This window comes from Phasianus colchicus, chromosome 17, assembly GCF_987193195.1.
Source record: "Phasianus colchicus chromosome 17, bPhaCol1.hap1.1, whole genome shotgun sequence".
NCBI classification, from domain to species: domain Eukaryota; kingdom Metazoa; phylum Chordata; class Aves; order Galliformes; family Phasianidae; genus Phasianus; species Phasianus colchicus.
In genome coordinates this window covers 3006678-3022795 of record NC_143452.1, presented here as the reverse complement: position 1 = coordinate 3022795, position 16118 = coordinate 3006678, and the positions used below count along the sequence as shown (strand labels likewise).

At 45.7% G+C, this 16118-nt stretch overlaps 1 long non-coding RNA gene across 2 annotated transcripts in view; it reads right to left on the bottom strand.

Annotated features, from left to right (window-relative positions):
- Window positions 1–1242: 1242 nt before the first annotated feature.
- The window catches only part of LOC149915586 (uncharacterized), a 32079-nt gene continuing 17203 nt past the window's right edge, over window positions 1243–16118 (bottom strand). The window contains exons 2-7 of one of the 2 annotated variants that reach the window (XR_016471968.1): window positions 15580–15665; window positions 14204–14342; window positions 12814–12957; window positions 6354–6412; window positions 4850–4991; window positions 1243–2210 (exon numbers count right to left, since the gene is read on the bottom strand). This is a non-coding gene — a long non-coding RNA (uncharacterized LOC149915586). The remainder of the gene's footprint in view (window positions 2211–4849; window positions 4992–6353; window positions 6413–12813; window positions 12958–14203; window positions 14343–15579; window positions 15666–16118) is intronic. The other variant, XR_016471969.1, reaches the window with a different exon arrangement.

Below are 16118 nucleotides of genomic sequence, written 5' to 3'. Positions count from 1 at the left end.
AGCCTGCCCAGCCCTGAGCCCCTGTGGGGACCTGTGGGCTCACAGTTGCCTTCTTGCAGGCAACACCAACTTAAGGGAAAAGACCATTAAGTGCATTCGTGCCTCCTGCTGTCCAAAGGGCTTATTGGGCAGCACTCTGCCCCACTGGGAGACTTAGGGGGACTGGAGGTATTCAAGGCCAGGCTGGATGTGGATCTGGGCAGCCTGGTCTAGTGGTTGGCAATGCTGCCCACAGCAGGAGGGCTGAAATTAGATGATCTTTAAGGTCTTTCTCAACCCAGGCTGTTCCACGATTCTGTGGTTCTATGGTTTTATAATGACTATCACATCCACTGCAACAGAGGATGCAAAGAAGACAGAGCTTCTTGAAGGTGCACAGCAATTGGGTGCGAGCTGGTGGACACAAGGGTTGGATATACCTGGGCTGGATATTTTCAGGTTAGGTATTTGGAAAAATTCCTTCTCCAAAAAAGCAGTCATATGCTGAAATGGGTGGTGGCCCAGGGAGGGAGCTGAGTCACCGTTCCTGAAGTTGTCCAAGAAGCGTTTAGGTATTGTACTAAGCGACGTGGTGTGGTGGGGAAATATTGGTGGTAGAAGGACGGGTGCAATAGATGATCTCGGAGGTCTTTTCCAACCTCAGTGACTCTATGATTACCATTCATGACAGACAAGCATTTCATTTTCTTGCATGCCTGTTGGTTGAAGCAGCAGAGCTGCCTGCAGCACCCATCTGCCAGCCCAACCTCCCCCTGGGTAAGCAGAGCCATGAATTTAAAGCACTTTGTCTGCCTGCTGCAATTGTCCACCATGGGCAGAAAAACACTGTATTACCTCCTCCCAGTGCTGCTGTCCATTATATGCCTTCCTGTTTGGTCTGGCAATGTGCCGGTGTGCTTCCTATTCTCTATTGCTAGGGAGATCATAAATAAGGCCAATTATTCCTACTGGGGTTGCATTAAGAACCACTACTTCCTGCAGTGCAATGTAAATGCCACTTCCCATTCTTATTTTTATGATTCTTAGCCAGTTATGGATCCATGTTGCTGTACTTATATCAAAGGCAATTTTAATTTATTTCAAGATTAAAATTTTATGAGAGATTGCATCAGATGCTTTTCTAAAATTCAAATAGACTGCACCCACCACATTCCCTTCAGCTAGAAACTGTAACTCTATTTTAATAAGATATTGAATTTGTCTGCATGATTATTATTTTTTTGTATGCAAACCCACCCTCAAAGAAGTATTTTCCTCCTTTTTTTTCAGACTTAGAAATCCAAGGTATGGTAGCTCATTGCCATTTCTGACTTACTGATGAGTAGGACAGTATTTACATTTCTCCTTTTCTTCTGGTGCTCCTATAATTTCTCAGAAATAAGTCAAGACAAATAAGTGACTCCACCTGGTAGTCCCTTTATCTTCCTAGGATGCACAGCACTTCAGACAGTTGGTTTCTATGTGCTTTACATTCTTTCAATGGTTTGATTAATTTGCCTCATCTCGTGTTTTTTTATAATTGCTTTCAGTTCATTTATGTATAAAACAGCTCTAATATGAACCTGGCTGCATTGATTAGACACACATGCGATATTGTACCACATAACCCTGAACAAACCTGTTGTGTTCAGTGAAATGGATGTCCCTACAGCTATGCAACCTGCAAGGCTGGCTCTCATGTGCTGGCAGGACATCTCCATCTCCATCTCCATCTCCATCTCCATCTCCATCTCCATCTCCATCTCCATCTCCATCTCCATCTCCATCTCCATCTCCATCTCCATCTCCACCTCCACCTCCACCTCCACCTCCACCTCCACCTCCATCTCCATGTCGACTTCCATCTCCACCCCCACCTCCACCTCCATCTCCAACCCCACATCAATCTCCATCTCCATCTCCACCCCCACCTCCATCTCCACCTCCACCTCCCTTTCCCCATCTCTCAGAAGGATGCATGTCAGGAATTTGGGTGTCACTCCATCACAGCCTCTCACTGGGATCACTTCAGCTCTAATGTACAGCTTGATGAAAGATGTACATACCTGATGGTTTTGAGAATTTCCTCTGCAGAAAACCCACCTCTTTCCAAGAGACTAAATATTCAGAAACAGGAAAGGACGTCCTATAGCCACCATGTATCCAGTTTCCTGTTGCTTTGATTACAGAATCATCTTAGTGTATTCTCATCTCAGATGGCTGACTTGCTTCTGTCAATAATAAAAATAAGTAACAGAACATCCAATGTATTATTGATTAGAAAATAAATATTTTAGTGTTTTTCAATAATTCAACATTGTCTTAAAAAAAAAAGAAAAAAAGAAAAAGAAAAAGCACCCAAAATCCCATGAACAATGGAGAAAATTTCTCAAGTCCTGAGAGGACTTTTGGGAAAAAATGTAAAAAGGATAAAATCTGTGTTAAAAGCAGATATGCCTTTCCCATTTTTTTAAACATGTTCAGGTTCGATAAAACAGCAGAGGGTTTGATGCACTTAATGACTTGCCTGAGTTGGTTGGGAGAGTAAAATATCTTTCATATCTCAATAATTTATCAGAAATAATGTTATAGTGGAAAGTATACAAAGGGTTGCACCCTGGTGGAGTAAAACAGAGCATCTAGTGCAATACCATGTTTGCAAGTAACTATTTTTATATGCTACCTCTTTCTGTCCTAAAAGAAACTGTCAGCTCCTTCTCCCTGCACAATAGATTGTGCCAGATTTACTTTATTTTTATTCCTAGGTAGAAAAAATAGCAAAAAAAAAAAAAAAAAACAGAAAACAAAAATCTACTTTCTTCGACTTTCTATTGCAAAGGACAGTAAAAGCATACACTTGGTGACAGTTGGCTGAACATTACCTGTACCATGTTTCCCATGTTTCTCAGTGCATTTACTGAATGAGCTATCACGCAAGCAATGTACCTACTCACAACTATAAAGACCACTGGAAATACATTTCCACTTTTGAAAAGTGACTTTGTGGAAATGGCACCAAGGAATTCAGTCGCTGCTGTCTTTTATCATATTTGTCCTGCTTAGAGCTCCAGAGGGAGAGTTTTCCTGTGCTTAGTGCTGCATATGGTCATTAGGTTTCCTTGGCTCTGAACCAGTAACCAGTCAAAACTTCAGTACTGACTGTGCTTAAATGACACCCTGTGTCTGTGGAAAGGTTATGAGGTGCTAATTTCCCATAAAAAGAGAAAAAACGACATCACGTTGGAGACCGAGTGCTGACAAAATGGCTCCACTGAGCAAAGGAGGGGAGATTCACATGGATCTCTGTCCTCTTCCAGCCCCATAGCCTTTACCCCTCCTCCCCCACTCTTCTTCACATGGAATGCTTGAGTAGCTCCAAACAGAGCCTATATGCTCCAGCTCAGCTCAAGGCAGCTCGTGGAGGATGCAAGCAAAGAAGCAGTGGCAGTGCTGACGCCTCCTGGGTCCTCTGGCTCTTCACAATGCTGGTGTGGACTCCTGTCGAGCACTCACCCTGCTAGCATTAAGCTGCTTTCATTAGCTATTATTAATATTTTAAGCTAGAACAAAATTAGCTTCGCTCTGCCCAGCCATTCTTAGAAAATGAGAAGCTATTTGATTTTATTCTACATGCAAACATTCAGTTTATTAACAATTATGTGAGCTAGGGCAGCGTGCATTAGATCTAATTCACAAGAATGGCAGGTTCATTGAAAAAAATGGCCTGGCTGGGGGATGAATCATCAGAACAGTGAGGCTGGGATGAAACAGGCTACTGATGCTGATTCTCTCTTCGCTGAGTTCCACTTCCTAATGGAGATCAAAGATCCCATAAGAGAGATTTTATGAGGAGACAGTCCCTCGTTACAGGGATTGGTTCAGCTTTGAAAAAAGCTGAACAAAAAGCATTTAAAAACCAGGATCTGGCTCTTCCTCTGGCAGGTGTGTGCGTATCTCCAACATCCCAAGCAAAGATTTTACAAGCTCATTTCCAGAACTAGCAAGAGTTCTAATGAGACTCTCCAGCTCTCGCAGAGGAAGGAACGTAGAAAAATCTCATTAGCTTAAATTAAAACAACAACAACAAACAAGTGGGGAGGGAAAAAAGAGCCTCTGAAAAAAGAGCCATCAAAGCAGCGAGGCTGTGAATGTAATTTAAATAACTGACTTCTATGAGACAGCAGTGAGAATAGGGGCAATGGACTGACTTGGGCTTTGGGGTGCTTGGGTGTTTTGGCTGCACACGTGGAGCTTGGCTGTCCTCCTGATGACTGCCAAGGACAGGGCATGCTGACAGTGAGCTGGAAGCAGTGCTGGATGTTCATCAGTGCCTCCTACTTGACGTAATCCCACTGCCTGACTTGCAGAGCTGCCACATCACCATTCATGTCCAAACAGTCGTGTCTACTGTGTGCAGGTTTGGGTGCAGCAATATGAGGACATAAAACCATCAAAGAGCATCCAAAGGAGGGCTATAGAGATAGGGAAGGGTTTCCTTGTGGGTCACTTCCAACTTGGGATATTCTGGTTCTAAGTCAGCCTTCCAGCAGCACTACTGTGGTCTGTAGTATCTTTTAAGGACCTCTACCACTCAAAGATTACCACCTCTGGAACACTCTATCCTTTCTTAGCTACCATATAAATATATACAGTTATGCTACCACAAAGTGAAGTCCCATAATGCTGGAATTCCATACTACTGGATTAATTTATGCCACAAACCAGGTCACATAAAAAATAGGATTTGTGTTTCCATGACAAATAAATGTCCATAGTTGACATCACTCTGCATTGCAACTCTTTCCACCTTCATCCCACTTAGTCAGTATTCTCAAAAAATAAAAAGAAAAGCATTTTTAAGTCCACTTACAGCCCAAACTCTCTGATCTTCACCAGCAGAAGTTTGGCAGAGTTCTGGCCATCCCCTGCCTTCAGCTCCTCTTGATAAGTGGAGATATCTTTCCCTGGAGGTGAAGTCATCACCATTTCCACCTCCTGCTGCTGCACTCCTCCTTGCAAAGTATGAGAAGGGAGGAATTGAGTACAAGAAGCCTCTGACTTGTTCCCCATGTGCAGCTCTGTTGCTGCAGCCTCAATCAGCTGCACGCCAAACACTTTAGTTAATTGGCAACAAATTGGGAGATGTGAGCTGATTGCAATAAATATTTTATTAATTTTAAGAAACAAAAGGTTGCATCCCTTCTAGCCCAGTTTGATTGTGCACAGTTGCACATATTAATATGTAATTGCCACATCAATTGGCAATCGTAGGCTCAGAAGGAGCTCATTAGGAAAAATACTTATGCATGGATCCTCAGTAGGTGTCAATCAGCATCGTGCCATTGAGATCAATGGAGCTAGGCTTATTTATAGAGTTAAAGCTCTGAAATTTCACCTGGAAAATAAACCCTACAATATGTTCTCATACTTCAGCTGGGCAGAGGAAGAACTGTTTTTTCCTCCACGTTTTTTATTTACATAAAAGCCCATTTTTTTTTCTATATCTCACCTGTGCTTAGAAACCAGTTCTGAGTTTTTTGTGCCAAACACCCTAACCAAAACAAATATTCAAAACCAACAATGCTGCAGTTCTCTCCTTCCCATGTTCGCCTGTGGCTCCAAACCACCAGCGCAGTGCAGGGAGCAGCTCAACCTGGGGGGGTGGGAAAACACCTTACGCTTTTTCTGTCTCCAGTTTCCAGGTTTTTATGAAAAAATCAAATGCAGGCTATGGCAGAAACACGTGTGGCAAAGCAATGACAAGAAGTGGTTGAATTATTCATGGTGAATAAATTAGCGAGGAGCACAGCCCCTTCCCGGAGCAGGAAACCTCCGTGCAGGTCTGAGTTCACTGAGCAGACTTACTGGGAGAACTGGTGCCAGGATTAGGGCCATACCTTCCAATAAGGCACGAGAGCTGTCGCTGCAGCCATGTTTCATTAGCAAATGTGGTTTTCATTTTCATCCGAGCGTTGCATAGGAAACCATTGATTTCCACAACATTTCTGATGGGAAAAAGTCAAAGTAGAGCACTTCCCTCTCATTTTGATAGGAAAAAAACCACCACATCGCTGACTTAACTGGTTCGATTCCCTTCTCTTTCACTTTCTTGTGTAATTCTGTTGTTTTCACATTTTAGAAACAAAGGAAGCACAATTAAATTCAACTAACACTTTTCGTAACATTTTCATTCTGTGCAAAAGGTAAACGATTTTTCTCCTCTTTTTTTTAACTTTTTTTTTTTTTAATTTGAGGATTTTCTGTACAACAGAAATCTCTCCTTTTTCTTTTTTCCGAGCAATTTGCCATGTGGATGAGATGCATAATTTTTCTGTCTGTATTTTCTTCCTAAGCTGTTTACTCCGACTACTTACTAGTCATTCTGCAGAATAGCTGAGCTGTCACTGAAGTCATTTTGGTTTTCCTTCTGCTCCTGGAACAGAGGACAAACTGATTAAACAGAAAAACAACAAACGATGAGCAGCAACTAAAGAAATGTAAATAATTCATAAATACTTGTTTCTGCACATCCTGGCACTGGTGCACAGCGCAGCCGTTCCCCACCAGAAATCTGTTTGTGCAATGATGCTCAAACCCCTCTCCCATCACTATTTGCAGGCAGCAGCTTGGAAGCAGAGCAGAGAGTTGCAACGAGTTGCACTGAAAGGGAGAAGATAAGGCACAGCGACAGATGTTTTCCCATCTTGAGAAAGTGTGATCTGTCTGGTTTTGTTAGTGTTTTATAGGATATAAAGGTTCATACTTCTGGGAACGCTCAGGGCTAGCAATTTGGAGGTGTGGAGATGGAAGTGGGAGGAGTGCCCAAGATGCCAAGGAAGGGTAACCCAACCCCATTCATCACAACCCCAACGTGGCATCTCTGGGCCATTATGGCAGCAGCCCCACTAAACATCTCACATGTACACGTGCCTCCATTTTAAAACTTCCAGAAGCATCTAATTTGCCCAAGGAATAGTGCCAGACACTTCCCTCAGCATCTTCTTCACCTTCACAATCACTGCGAGCTCCCAGGACCTCACACCCCACTGCACAGACCCAAAGCAGGACCTGCTGGTGTGGCCCATGGTCAACTACAACGTGCCAGACAACATGTGCAGGGCACTCAACCTTCTGTCTGAAGATGTATGTCAGCAAATAATTAATGAAGAATAGATTTAGACTTTCCAGATTGGCACGGGGACTGAAGTTTTTTCCCATCGTATTGCAATCTCTGTTGCCAGCTCAAAAAAATAATGACAGCGGTAGCTAGATATAAGTGGATAAATGCAGGGCGAGCTCCTGGAGACAGCTTTCCAAGTCACCATAGATTCATCCTTCACCTCAAGAAAAATGAATTTACTACCGGCTTCCTAATGACCATTTTCTCCCTTGGTTTTCCCTCGGTTCCAGCAGCACAGCCAGTTGCTACCCTCTTCCTCTGCAAAGTGAAGGACTGTTATTTGTACAAAGTGGAACAAGAATGGGGTGGAACAATGTTGTTCCCAGCCCATGTTCTCGCTCCATGCAGCATTCCATGGGAGGACAAAACCAACCCCAATCACAGGCACACAGCTCCTCCAGCCTTTTCCCAAGGACGTTCCAGCAGACAAGTGGGGAGAGTGAGTTTTCCCAGCTGTCACTCCCCTGCTCTGACACCCCTCGCTCTGTTTAACCCAACCTAATTAAGTTCCTTAATTCCATTTCACCGATACGTTGTGGGAGCAGAGCTCTGTTCCAGCAATGCTAACGAGCCTCAGCGAGAAGTTAAAGCACCCATTAATGAGTTTAAATGAGTTCTTCCTCAGAGCTCTATGACCAGCTGGGAGACACCAGCAGTGCACAGCAGGGCAGGGCCAGCCCCAGGTTTGGATCCCTTGTCCCACACTGGGATTTCAGATCAATCAGACCCCAAGGAGACCCCTGATGGAGCCGGCAGCTTCCCACACACCACCTGAGCTTTTCCCATTGGAATATTTCAAGCAACACTGATTTTTTTTTTTTCCCTAAACCAGCTCTTGGGACACTTCAGCATGGAGAAAAAGTACGAGGGGAGAACACTTGTGCTGACCCCTCTCATCCTGCCAAAAGTCCTCAGCAGCTCCTTCCCCTCAGGATCAGTTCTGCAGAGGTAATTGATGGCTCCTTCACCAAGCCCTTCTTCCCACACTAAATACACATCCCTGCTGCAGGCATTAGCACGGTCAAGTGAACTCTTTGCAATCAGTGGGCACGGGTGAGGAAGTTTGCCTGGGAAAAAGGTGGTGGTAGCAAAGTGGGAGCCTTGCTGCTGGGCAGAGCAGCGGTTGGAAGCACGGCGCTCCGCTTCTCCCAGCCTGTTTTATTCCTGCACTTTTTTGTGTACTTTGCATAATAATGCAATCGAGCTGACAAAAGATTTATTCCTGGCGCCTATAAAATGACACAATACAATGAGTTTTAAATGGAGAGAAGAAAAAAAAAAAAAAAACATCACGAGAAAAGGTAATTATGCGGGCTCCTCTTAAAGTCTGTAAACGCTATGGACAGAAATTCAATGAGTGCGGAGGAAACCGCAGAAGCATTCATTTTCTTCTTCCTTTTTTTAAAGCCTTTTAATGTCCAGGCGACAAGGAGGATTTAAAACACCCTGCTTGTGCCTCTGCATGCAGCGGGCACATCGCTGCACACATCTGTACAGCCATCACTGCTGCTCTCCTTTACGTCCCCACACAGCTACTCCCCTTCCTGTTGGAGCTCTGCTTCTGAAGCAGAAATACTCTTTTATAGATTATATTCAGTCTTAAACCGGTGGTGATAAACCGAAAAAATTGAGTGCATGGAGTTTACACGAATCGATAAGTCCCTCACAGAGCACATTTGGGTTTGGAGTGCATTTGGACTCGAGAGATCACAGAATCAAAGAACTGTGGAATTGTTTGAGTTGGAAGGGACCTTTAAAGGCCATCTGGTGCAACTCCTCTGCAATGAACAGGGACATCCACAGCTCCATCAGTGCTCAGAGCCCCATCCAGCCTGACCTTGGGTGTCTGCAGGGATGGGGCACCACCTCTGGGCAGCCTGTGCCAATGCCTGGCCACCCCCAGTGTAAAGAACTTTTTTCTAATATCCAATCACCCTTGTCTTGGTATTAAGCCATTTCCCCTTGCTTTTTGCAGCACATTTGGTTTTTCAGAGCCTTGTCCAACTACCTCACTCACTCAAACTTTTCCAGTTTCATCCCAAAGTCAACTCGTGTACCACTTCCCACAGAGGGAGAATCAAAAAGAAGAAAGCAGGCTGCTATGCAGGGTCACACCACATGTGGGACATTGCACCATGATGCTCGGGGCACTTTCTTAAGGTTCCAGCTTTCTTTTGCAGAGGGACCTTCCCAGGACACCAGTACAAGAAAGACACAGAGCTCTTGGAATGAATCCAGAGGAGGACCACTAAGATGATTAGAGGGCTGGAAAACCTCTCCTATGAGGAAAGGTTGAAGGAACTTGGCTTGTTCAGACTGGAGAAGACTGTGAGGAGACCTCACTGTAGCCTTCCTATATTTGAAGGGAGTGTATAAACAGGAGGGGCTGTTTATGGGGATAGTGATAGGACAAAGGGGAATGGTTTTAAACTGAGACAGGGGAGGTTTAGGTTGGATATTAGGAGGAAGTTTTTCACCCAGAGGGTGGTGAGGCAGTGGAACAGGTTGCCCAAGGAGGCTGTGGATGCCCCATCCCTGCAGGCATTCAAGGTCAGGTTGGATGTGGCTCTGGGCAGCCTGGGCTGCTGGTTGGCGACCCTGAACAGAGCAGGGGGTTGGAACTGGATGAGCATTGTGGTCCTTTGCAACCCAGGCCATTCTGTGATTCTACAATACAATTCTATGACACGGTCCTCTCTAGGGCTGTGCTGCTGCCTGCACACAATTTAACATCAGCACCTTCCTGAAGGACATGCCAGCAGGCTGCCTACGTGGCACCATTGAGAGGCTTAACACAGCTCATCAAAGCTTGGCATCTCCAGCTCTGCTTCCTGGAGGACACTCACTAGGACCAGGCTGACACGCAGCATCTCCCGCTGCTGCAGGCAGCTCATGCAAAGCACGAGCACCATCTGCTGCTGCACTCACCGGGCTCTGCAAGCAGTGTGCCGGGCTGGGGAAGGGGCTGTCACTGTGTTCAGATTTCTCGACTTCTGCACTGAATGCTGTTCAAGAGCTTATTAGAGTTTGCTAATAAGGAAAGCTCACGGAAGAATGGATTTTTCTATTCAGCACTTACAGCATGTGCAAAACAGTGTATGCAGCAAGCCTTCCTAATCACTTTGCAATACCACGATAAAGTCATTTTCCGGGGTATGATACTATGCATTACGGGCTGCACAGCCCATTAAAAATCCCATAAAACAAAACGCTGGTGTGCATTTTTCTGTGGAAGTAACTTGTTTGAAGAGCAAGCAGCAGCACTGTCTGGGACACTGATTTCAGCTCGGTATAAAAGAACCTCCATTAAAGCAGCACTTGAAGTGTACATCCCAGCCCAGCACGGAGAGGTGGCACTCCCTGCTCTTCCTTGAGCCCTTCTCCCTGAAAAGGGGATTCATCTCCCTCCTGGTCATCACAGCCCACACCTGCATACCCACCCACCGTGGGATAGAGGGGAGCCAGGGGGAGGCACTGCAGTTTGTTGGCAGCCCTGCTATCCTGCTTCTGAGCGCTTCGTTCCACTTTGATTCTGTGGAATAAACAACCAAGGCACACATCAACTGACCTCATTTTCACTGGGAGACTTTTAAACCCCCCTCACCACTGCCAGATCAAGAAACGTATCGTTTTCAGTCACAGTTATTTAATATAGATTTGTTTTGATGCAAGCTGTCACGGAGAAGGTGGAGGCTCAGTCTCAAACTTGCAGGAACTCTTTTGTTTCATTTTCTGCCTTTTTCTTTGCTTTGCCCCCCTGCAGACAGCAGGTCTCAGCAGTTCAGAATGCAACGCTGAGCACTGGGTTTCCCTCCCAGCTCCATAAATGTTCCCAGCAGGTTTTCACCTGGCATGCTCTCACAGCCCTGGGTTGCCTACACCTCCTCAGGGACCTGGGGGACCTCTGGGGTCCATCATGGGGACAGGGGCCATCCGCTCCCCAGGCCTGTGGCTCAAACCTGCACGCTGTGCAGCACTTCACAAGGCATTAATTTCTCTTCTCAGTGTTCTTAGAAAACAATTACCAGCAGGAGTGATGAATGCACCTCTAATTATACCTTCATCTCACCCACTCCTAGCTGTGAACTCGTTTATTACCAAAACAGCATTTGGGAAAAAATAAAAATGGTTTCATTCAGAGATGATGAACCAGACTGAAAGGCTCTGTCATCAGGTTTGCTCTGCAGGGATGTCCAGGGAGATGATGTGAGGGACTGAGACCCCTGAATGCCCACATGTGCTTTGTGCGTGGCTGTGGCCCTGCTCTGTATGTCACTGTCATGCACAGATGGCATTTAAACCATCCAGCAGTGGGATTGCTTTCCTTTCCCAAAGTTGCTCCGTGCTCAAGCAAAGAGTAGCATGGCATGTGATAGAGCTGAGAAAAACCAACACGAACTTTTAAATCAGATCTGTTTCAGTTATGCTTGGTTTTCACTGTACCCTTAAGAGAAGAGCGAAAAGCATCTCCCAGGTATTATTTTTTCAGCTAAAGAATCATTAACTGTGGAATTGGGAGCCACATCCCAGGCTCCCATCCCTCTGGGTCTGTCAGACAGCCCTGGGCAGCTCAGCCCCCTCTGTCACAGCCAGCAGCCCAATGCCAGCATCCATGCAGCAGCACAGCTCTCCTCCCAAACTCCCACCAAGACTCATCTTAACTGCCCCCTTCATTTCTCTTCTTCCTTCTCATCATTGCTTCTAAATGCACGCAAGCAGCCTCCTGGCGTGCACCCATCGGATCAGCCTCATGTTGTCTCAAAGGACTCAGTCCTTCTCCCTTCCCGAAATCTTTGAGAGATGTATAATACCCTCTTGAAAACATCTCATCACAGATGCAGCACCCAAGGACCTGTTTCTAACAGATTCACACTGCATAAGCATTATCCCCGATAGAATTTTTCATGCATTAGATTGAAGGCAAGCATTGATCAATGAGAGTTAAAATAACACTAAGCTACACAAATACAGAGCTCTGATTTGTAATTATTTGCAATACTTGACTTTAAGATGGAAAATAACATTTCTTATTAAATGCACGTGACAAGCCCTGAGCAGCTGTTCCACAAGGGCTCCGGATCTCCCTAGGGAGAAGGCACAGCATTGGGGGCTGGAGAAAAGTCCCATTACTAACCTGGGATCACAGCACAAAGGGTGACAGCAACAATTCAACACGTTACCCCAACCTTTAAGAGACACAGGTGCACAAAATAAATCTAAACCAAGTTTATACCGCCAGACTGCCAAATGCCAGCAAATAAATAGAGACTATTCTCAGCTTTAGTAAAGGGCACGGAGTGAGGCACGGAGAGATGTGAGCAGAGGTCCCTGTGCAGGGCTGGGGGAGCACCATCAAACAGAACAGGGACACCACTGCTCACAGCTCTGCCCAAATCCACTGGTGGCCGAGCCTCACCCCAGCTGTTCTTCCTCCATTGAGGCTGGCAGGGTAATTTTAAATCTATTATCTAAAATACACAGCACAGCGCTTTTTATACTATCATCAAGCTTTTTTTTTTTTTCCTCCCCTCCGTGGGTTTATCTTCTCTTTAGTCGGCTCAAGGCAATCAGATGGAGCTCTTCATGTTCCCAGGAAAGCCTTCAGTTCATCACAACCCCCTTTTGTTTCCATTCTTTTTTTTTTTTGTAATTACCATGAGTCACAGAGCAGACTCCATTTGGGACGGCGCTGTTCCCAGGCCTGTTTGCTGAGCAGCCAGATGCTGGGCACACACAGCACAGGGCAGGAGGAAGGCTGCAGGTGAGCAGGAACCATGCTTGACCACAGCCAGGAGCACCTGGAAAGATAATAACGTGGAAGGTAAAATTTTAATTAAAAGAGAGCAGTATGTGGTAGCAAGTTTAGAAAGATTTGCTCCTAAACACTTCAGGCTCTGTTTCTCTACCCTCCACCCTTTTTTTGTTGTTGTTGTTGTTTGTTTTTTATTGGTATGGAATGAGGAAAGATCTTTTTTTTAGGGAGCTTTGCAAGAAGCCCAGCTTGTGCTGTAAGCATCGCTCTCACTGTTGTCCAGTATGACTGCACCTCAAAATGCTCCAGAAAGAGCAAACAGAGCAGAAAGGGGCTCAACCGCTTTGCCAGTGATGCACTGCAAGTAGGGAGCAGACAGATCTGAATCTGTAATAGCTCCTAATTATTTTGCAAGGGCAATTTAAATTAGTTCGACTCTTATTTATGGGTGTGACTTTTATTTCTCTGTATTGCAGCTGCTCCTGAATGCCTGATCACAGGATCAATACCGCTTTGCACCAAGCAGAGCCACACAGTGCTGCTCCCCATGAGCACTTGTTCTGCAGCCAGGCCTCTTTGCTTGACCCCTGCCAGCAGGGGAGCAAAGAACCAGACCCAACAAAAAGGCGTTTGCTCCCTGGCTGCTTGCCTGCACAGCTCCTGCTGCCACCCAGGTACCTGCTTGGTTATAGAACCCGGGGCCTTTTGCATGGATGGGAGCCAATAGGAGAGTGAAGGAACACGGGGCTGCTGGGTGTGTTGGCACCATGGGATGAGGAGAAGCCTGAGGTCTTGTCAAGATAATTACACTGCTATGCACACCTTGAAAAACTGTATATGTTGCAAGCCCTTTCTTTCCCATGTAGACACCTTTTCCTGTTCCAACTACCCTGTCCAATAGGTGAAGCAAGCCAAGCTGCAGCTTCCCAGTGCTCCCCAGATCTCCCCATCAGCACAACAGCACTGCATGTTCTGCAAACTGCATGCAGTGGAGGAGTTCAAGCATTTGAATCACTTTCTGTAGCCACAAATGGGTGAGTTTAATAAAACAAGTTATTGCTGTCTTCACGTGGCAGACAGTGCTGCTCAGCAGAGGCTGAGGAAACCATAAGTGATGGCTTTGGGATAAAAGCCTGAAACCCAGCTGACATTATGGTCAGATACCCACATACACATCATGTGTTGGTTCAGACCAGCACTGCAAGAACTCCAGGAGGATCAGGGCTGAACTTGATTTTGCAGCAGCCCCTCTATCCAAAGTCTTTACTTCTGGTGAAAACTTGTAAACATACCCAGTGCTGCACAAAACCCAGGCAAAACCAATGGGCACACACAGTAGGGTGGAAGCAGCACAGTACGAGCAGCTCCAGTGCAAGATGTGCCTGTGCTGCTGGTGGTTCTGCCAGCAGGCAGCCAACAAGCCTGAGTGCTCTGGAAGAACAGAGGGAACAGGGGTTAAGGCAGCAGTAACCTTTGTAAAAAGGAGAAATTAAAGTGGTGTGGCATTGCTCTGGTGTACCTACAGGTAACCAATCTGCAGAATATTTACCAACCCAGAGACCCAGATTATTAACCCTGCTCTGCCCCAGTGCTCATCTGTAAGAACCAAGCTCTTCTTTTGAAACCTTGGGGCAGATGCATCAAACGAGGGAGGTGAAAGCAGTGCTTTGGACCGATCTGACTTTGACAGATGAAAGTCAGAGCAGGCCCAGCCAGCTCAAAGCACTGAAGACAGATAGGCAGCCCAGAGAGCAGCAGGTCCAGAAAGGTTCCTGCCGGCCATTCCACAGCCCCACCCTTCTCTGCAGCCTCAAATCCTGCAATAAAGCCCTGTTTTGGTATAGGCAGATATGTGAGATCCAAGTGAATGTGGTTCATTAGCACTGATGGCTCTCGTTATGCTCTCATTCCATGGCTGTGAAGGACAGCTGATCCAGCACACTCACCTTGGAGATAAGCTATTTGCTGATAAGAGACACGCAGTTACACTGGTACTATAACTTCACATGGTGAAGCCTTTTCAGAAGCCCATGTTCCTGGAGAAGGAGCTGCCAGAGGCTCTTTAGCACTGTAACACAGGTCTGCATCTCCATTGCAGTTCTTCATCAGAAAACTTTCCCTGAATTCATGAGCAGCTGCAGCGAGGAGCTGCTCACAGGGGTGTGTGGCCGAGCCTCAGGTCTGAGGATGCAAACTTCACACAGGCTCTCTCCTTTCCTATTTAATTGCAGGGCATACACAGCAGAGGCTACTCGCTTGTCAAGATGAAAAACCTTTTAGCAAATCCTCCTCAGCATTGCTGCTAAAGCACCTCAGGCATGTTGGGCTGTGGCTATTTCAGGAGGAGCTGCTGCTGCTGCTCAAGTCCTTGGGCATAAAGCAGGGCTGCTGAAAAGGAAGCAGGCCTGCCAGGAAATGTTTCTGAAACCATCACCTTTGTTTCCAAAGCCTGCATTCTTATTTGCCTGTAAAAGCGGCATGCAGAGGAGCTCAGCTGAGAATTTGCTGATTTACAAACACAGATGGCTTCACAGCTCCAAGTAAGTTGTAAGGGACAGACAAAGAGAAAAAGCCTTGCTTTGTGAGGATGAGTGGGTGGAGGAAGTTATGGTGCCATTAACCAATCTGCCAAAACCACCTCTATTATAGATACTTCTTAACCTCTCACCTACTCAACGCGCAGAACTGCTGGAGCGTGACTGATCGGAGCTCTTATCTCACCAGCCTGTCTTGACAATAGGCAACCTTGACATCCTACAAGCAATTTTTAAATCTGTTTAGAGTCAAGATTGGTTATTGTTTCTTTCTATTTGTAGGTTATCCGTTCAAAAGAAAACAACTGTGAATTTGCTGTGTATTCCAGCAAAGAAAGCTGTCTATTCCCAAGGCTAGATTTCTGAGAACTTCACTCCACCTACCCCATAACGTTTTCAGTAAGAAATGGACACTTCAAAGCTTGAGACAGAGGTATTGTTAGAGGTAAAGCTTAGCAGCATGCATTGCTGGGAGGGATTTAATCCCATTCACTGCCAGCTTATTAAGAAATCTACATTTTCCCCCCTTTTGCACCCTACCTGAAGGTAGTCAGTATTATACTCCCATTAAGGAATGTCTAAAGTCAGACCTTAAGATAGAAGCCATGCACAAAGCCTCAGCATCTCCCTGCGTTGCAGGAATGGTGCCTATTGCTGCCTAAAAGCAACATAA